This window comes from Nematolebias whitei, chromosome 11, assembly GCF_014905685.2.
Source record: "Nematolebias whitei isolate Nwh7 chromosome 11, NemWhi1, whole genome shotgun sequence".
In the NCBI taxonomy this organism is placed as follows: domain Eukaryota; kingdom Metazoa; phylum Chordata; class Actinopteri; order Cyprinodontiformes; family Rivulidae; genus Nematolebias; species Nematolebias whitei.
The window spans coordinates 43,220,862-43,227,389 of record NC_056508.1 but is presented as its reverse complement, the minus strand read 5'-3'; positions in this window follow the sequence as shown (position 1 = coordinate 43,227,389).

Genomic DNA, 6,528 nt, shown 5'->3' with positions numbered 1-6,528 from the left:
GAACATTTACGTGTAGAAATGACTTCCTTCTGAAACCATTTGAATTACACTCTGAACGTGTTTTTGTCTGATCGCCCCATCATCAGTCACTTTATCAGACTGAAGCCATTATTGTTGCCTCATGTCTGAAAAGGCCTGTGGAGAATTTGCTTTTGGCAGCGTGGATGCCAACCTAGAAATGAGGAGTTAACAAGTTTAGACTTTGGACTGGCTTAAATGAAACCAGTTTGCTTCATTGCTACTGCCAAAGCAAAATACCACGTTCACTTTAGAGACATTAAAGCTGCTTTCTGAAAATTACCAAGGCTTGCCTGTTTGATTTTTTATATAGCAACATTTGCTCAGGACAGCAACATGTGACAGCGGAGTCATACTAATCCTAACACGTGCCAGTATCTCATTCTGACTGAACCGACATCAAAGCTTTAGGGTTTCTGAGAGCCTTTAGTATCCTTTCAGAAGTGTATTCTGCTATCTTTCAGTCTTCACTTGTGGTCTGGTCTGTTCAGTTTCTTGCGGTCTCAGTGAATCCGCTCTCAGTGGTGATGCTCTCCAAATCCTCGAGTATTTGCCAGCTGCATGTAGGTGGCAAATTATTAGTTGTTTCAAATAACATTGATTGTCTCTATTACATACTACTCATGGTATGTTGATGATTCAGCATTCACATTATTGTTTTCTTGTTGTTGTTGTTTTTAGTATGTATTTGCAATATAATTTCCTCTGCATACTTTGTGCTAATTTAGCTTTGCATACATCAAAACCTTCAGCTCATTCAGGCGATGCATGCGGTAATTTTTGTTTTTGTTGCAAGTTATTCATCCATCCGTTATCTTTTTTTTCTTACCCGCTTCTTCCTTTTCAGGTTGCGGGGGACACCCTGGACAGGTCTCCAGTCCATCACAGGGACACACAGACACACACTCTCTCACTCACACCTAGGGACAATTTAGAGTTACCAATCAGACTAACGTGCATGTTTTTGCTCTGTGGGAGGAAACAGGAGCACCACCCTGAATGGCCCCTAGGCTGGGATTTGATCCAGCGACCTTCTCACTGAGAGGCAGCAGCTCTACCAACTGCTCCACCGTGTCCCCACATAAGTGTTATTCTTTTAAAAAAATTTAACATTTTTGCAAATATTTTCCCCACAGACACGCATTAAGATCTCCAAATTTGTTTACATTGTTTTTGTTTGTGTTAGTATACTTAGTTTATTATGTTACTTTTAGCTTATAGCTACAGCTATGCTACGTTTACGTTTTAGACAAACATATTGCTAGTTTTGCTTTGCTAACCTTTTGGATACTTTTAGCTATAATATTGCTGAATTTAGCTTTTTGCTGCTATTCATAATTAGCTTTTAGCTTTGAGCTAGACTGTTTCTCCTTTAAGTTTCTAGCTGGTGTTGTAGTTATTTTTTGACAACTTGGTTTCATCTTCATCAAGTTTAAGCAGTTATTCGGCACTCGGCATGAACACTGCTTTTTTTGGCAAAAAATGCAGTTTCTCTATTTTTTGGTTATAATTTGTTTATAGATTATCACTGCAAAAGGCAAAGAAGTAACATCTTCTGCAAAGGAAATGAGAGATCCATCCCGACAACTCTAAATGCAGAATACCCGTGTAGTAGACTGTTGCAACAGTCTTCAAGTTTATGTGTCTTAATCAAGTAAGACATTCTGCTTTATTGTGTAATTATGAGCGCCATAAACATTTAAACATCCCTGACAGAGGACTCTTGTTTATGACCAGCGAATTATATAATAAATTTCAAAAGACACCAAATTATGTTTGTCACTAAATAATAATAATAAACTGAAGACAAATTATTTCAAAGAAAGCCTTGTGGTTGTTTAGTGAAAAGTCAGTTTTTATTACTGCCCATTCTGTCCAGATTAATCATTTTATTCAGACCTAAACTCATTAAAGACCTCATGTCTGTATAACACACTCAGCCATTGTTTCCATTTACAGACATGATGGTGTATTCAGGAAACCTACAAACACATGGGGCTCTTACAGAATGCCATTTGTAAGAGACACTGTAACATTTTTGTTGCTTTTCATCCGTTTGTGTGGACAAAAACTCACACCCAAATCTTTTGAAACCAGGTAGAAATGCATTATCGCAATAAATGCATTATTTACACAAAGTTTACACCAAAACTGTAGTTTTAAGTGATTTAGTTCTTTTAATCATCTTCTTCTTTAGGCTTTTCCCTCTTCAGGGTCTCCACAGCGAGTCATCCTCCTCCATCTCACTCTGTCCTCTGCATCCTCTGTCCTCACTCCACCTCCATGTTCTCTCTAACTGCATCCATATATCTCCTCTTTGTCTTTTTCCTGGCAGCTGCATTTCTAACATCCTTCTACCAAAATACCTACTGTCCCTCCTCTGGACATGTCCAAACCACTGTCCCTCCTCTGGACATGTCCAAACCATCTCAGTCTGGCCTCTCTAACTTTATCTCCCAGTTGTTCAACCTGTGCTGTACCTCTGATGATCTCAATCCTAATCTTCTCCATCATTGTCACTCCTAAGAAGAACCTCAACATCTTATTTTCTGCTACTTCCAGTTCTGTCTCCTGTCTTTTTGTCCATGTCTCTGTCTCCAGACCATACAACACAGCTGGTCTCACCACTTTCTTGCAAACTTTTCCTTTGACCTTTGCTGACACCCTTTTGTCACAAATCACTCCTGAAACTTTTCTCCATCCACTCCATCCTGCCTGGACTCTCTTCTTCACCTCTTTACCACACTCCCCATTTTCCTGGACAGTGGACCCAAAGTCCTTGAAACCCTGCCCCATTGTGACCTCTGCTCCTTGAAGCCTCGCTGTTCCACCGTTCTCCCTCTCATTCACACATGTACTCGGTCTCACTACGGCTGACTTTCATTCATCTTCTTTCAAGTGCATACCTCCACCTCTCCAAGTTCTCTTCCACCTGTTCCCTGTTCCCACCACAGATCACAATGTCATCTGCAAACATCATAACCCATGGGGATTTTTGCTTGACTTTAGCTGTTGGTTGGTCCATCACCAGAGCAAACAAGAAGGGGCTCAGAGCCGATCCTTGATGCACTCCCACCTCCAGTTCTTTTAATCATCTGTAATTCTAAAATTGTACAACCCTGAATTCCTCTCCCATTTGTAATCCTCAAAGGATGCATTTAAAAAGATTGCCTGCACACAAAAATATAAATGTAATTGAAAGCAACATTAAATGATGATTAAGCTATCTAAATTATTATGGCATATTTTACCTTCTTAAATACCAGCTCTCTGTCAAGGAATACATTTAAGCGTCGTTAGCGCACTTGTTCTTTTGCGTTTTTGAATATTCCTACATTCTTAACATTCCAGAAATGTTAACAATGTTCACATGAAACCATCTCAGATTTGGTTCTATTTGTGTTTTGAAGCCTTAAATATATTTAGCATGTAAATATTTTTATGCACGTGTGCAGTTTTTAAATAACTTGCCAACTCTTCCTGGCTAACACAGATTTCGATAAATACTTGTGTGCACCGCCTGCTCCTGATGTTATTATGGCTGCAGTGTAAGGGCACTCGTGGACAGTAACTAGGTAAATGGTGCACTGTGGATTAAAATAAACGAGACAGCAAACAGGCAGCAGCAACGAGGAACATTTTACACAGAAACTCTGTGACTTTAGCTCCATTATCAAAAGTTTTATTACAACATGACGAGTCTCTTGGGTCTAGTGTAAAAACAAAAGCACAGTCAACAAAAAGTTGTATTTTTTTCTTCACTCAACTGATTCAGTTTACAGTACAGAGTTCACTTTAAATTATGCTTAAACACGCCTCCAAAAAAAAAAGAAGAAGAAGAAATAAGAGGGGGTAGAAACTGTGGAGCAGGGCCAGCGGTGGAGTCGTTGGCGCCACAATCTAACCCACTGCGGTGCAGTAATTTGGCTGGATCCCTGAGCACACACAGAGCTACACACTGTACACAGCATTAACCAAGAAGAGAACCAGGAGACCCGAAGGCCTACAACACACAAGCCCATAGTGTGAGGCAAAGCAGTCCTTGTTGGGTTTGTGGAGGCTTGTGACATACTGTTTGTTTGTCTCCTGGGATAATGGCCGTGTCATTTGACCTCATGTTCAGGTCGAGCTCTCTGAGTGTCAACGTCCAAACGTGTCCAAAAGATCCCTCAAACCAGATTTAGAGCAGTTTTTGCTTCTAGGTTGACTTTTCCACCACACTGCTGCTAAAGGAGCCAAAGGTGTCTCAACACCTTATGGTCTGAGTTAAATAGTGCAATTTATGATTGATTTATGTTCTTTGTGTTTTTTTGTTCTGACCTGTTTTAGACCTTATTTGTTGGTCTTTATATATTATGTTACTTTTTATATGTAGTGTGATTCATTGTGTATGTTCCTTTGTACTGAAACTCTGGCACAGCAATTTCCTACAGGATATATTAAGTCTTATCTTATTTTTATAGACTTTTTGGAACACTGTAGTCACATTGTGGTACAAATACATTAGTAAAATATGTAGCATTGTTTTCTCATAAAAATGGTGCTGACATCAAAATAGTTTATTTACTTGATGGGAACTTTATGTTAGTCCTTCCTATCAGAAACAAAATGTGTGTATCAAAGTTCATGCTCAATAATCTCAGTTAAGTGTTTAGTGTATTTTTAGTTATTTTTATATTTTTAGTTAATGTTTTTCTTAGTTCATATCTTAGATCTAATTACCTTTTTTCTTTAGCATTTAATACTTTTGTTGGATGCAACTGGGACCCTGTGTACACAATTTTGTTCCACCACATGTACCGCATGTGGTGTGTATGACAAAGAACCTTGAATCCTTGAACCTTGAGTCCTTGAAAAAAAATCCAACAAAGTCAAGTCAGGTCATCTGGACAGTTTCAGGTTATTATTATTACATTTCATCTTTCATCCAAAGGACTTCATCAGTCCGAGGTGCCACAACAAACTCAGTCCCACAAGCAGTACACTCCCATAGTGGGCCAACCAGTTTGCTGGTGATAAGATGGTTTCTGGAGTCAGCCCTCTCCCCCGGCGACTCTTCTGAGGCAGCCATAACCAAAGTGGTTCAAAACATCCAAGTTCATGCTCAGTAAAGTGAAGATGAACTTGAGGGTGGGCTCCAGAATTCATCTTATCACCAGCAAACTGGTTGGACCACTATGTGAGTGCACTGCCTGTGGGACTGAGTTTGTTGTGGCTCCTCGGACTGACGAAGTCCTTTGGATGAAAGATTAAACGTTTCACCAAAAAAAAAGAAGAAGAAGTAACCATCCGGATGGCCTGACTTAACTTTGTTGGAAAATGTGCGTAGAAAACATTCTTGTCTGACTGAAAATGATGAATCTCCAAATCAGACAAATTGGAAGAAGAAAGCTTTGTTTGATTTTAGTTTTAGTTTCAATCATTAACCTTTGTTACTAACTGCTGCCAAAGGCAAAACAGCAATAATGTTTGTTTTTTTCCTCCATATCTGTGTTTGAGTGCCAAGTGTTAGCAAAATATCTCATGGCCCAATGGATAGAATTGAATGAAACTCTTAAGAGTGTTCACCGAATGTACCTCTAAAATTCATAACATTTGGACTCAATAAAATTCAAGATGATTGCCACAGCCAACTAACCTTAGAAACTACAAAGACTGCAATAACTCAGTTAATTTCACAGATATTAAGGTCTTGGTAAGGTAGGAGCTGCAACTATGCATATGCCAAGCGACACTCATTGCACAACGTCTTTGCTTTAAGCTTTGTCAAAGACAGAGAAGATCAAGAAAGTCTGCTTGAAAAATGTCTTGTGAACCACTAGACAGAATTTAATGGCACTCAGAATTCAACCATTAAACATAAGTCTAAAACTTACAACCATTTGAGGCTATCAACCATTGACCCAGTTCAATAATATGTTGGGAAGAGTAATTGTCGAAATGTCCAGAGATCACCTACAGACATGTCAGCACAGTAATGAGAAATACGTTGAGTTTGAACACATCAGATCAGCTTTTACTCTGATCAAAAGTTTTAATCCCAGGAACAGTAGAACGTTCTCCATCTTCTTCCAGATGCTGGTGTGTTTCAAATGATAAAGCAGCACTTTATGCATTCTCGGGTTTTTCCTGCAATGAATTAGAGAAAATCTAAATCATATTGATGCTTTTACAGTGGTCACATTTAATAATTATTTTTCATTATAAGAAAGCCTAATTATAAAAGCTGCCATGCAGCCTTTGTCGAATCAGCTGTCTAATCATCCAAGCATGCATCCATCCATCCATCCATCCATCCATCCATCCATCTATTCATGCATCTCGACCTTGACCTCTCTATGTGGCTTTAAGAATTTGTTGGACTCCTGGCAGGGACCAATGCAGACATGTTCCTGTTTTTAGTTTTATACATTCGCCTTATAATCCAGCTGTTTTTGTTACTTTTTTTAGCCATCTTATTTGAAAAAAAAACAAAAACAACTGTATGCCTTTTTATAATCGTCTATTGTT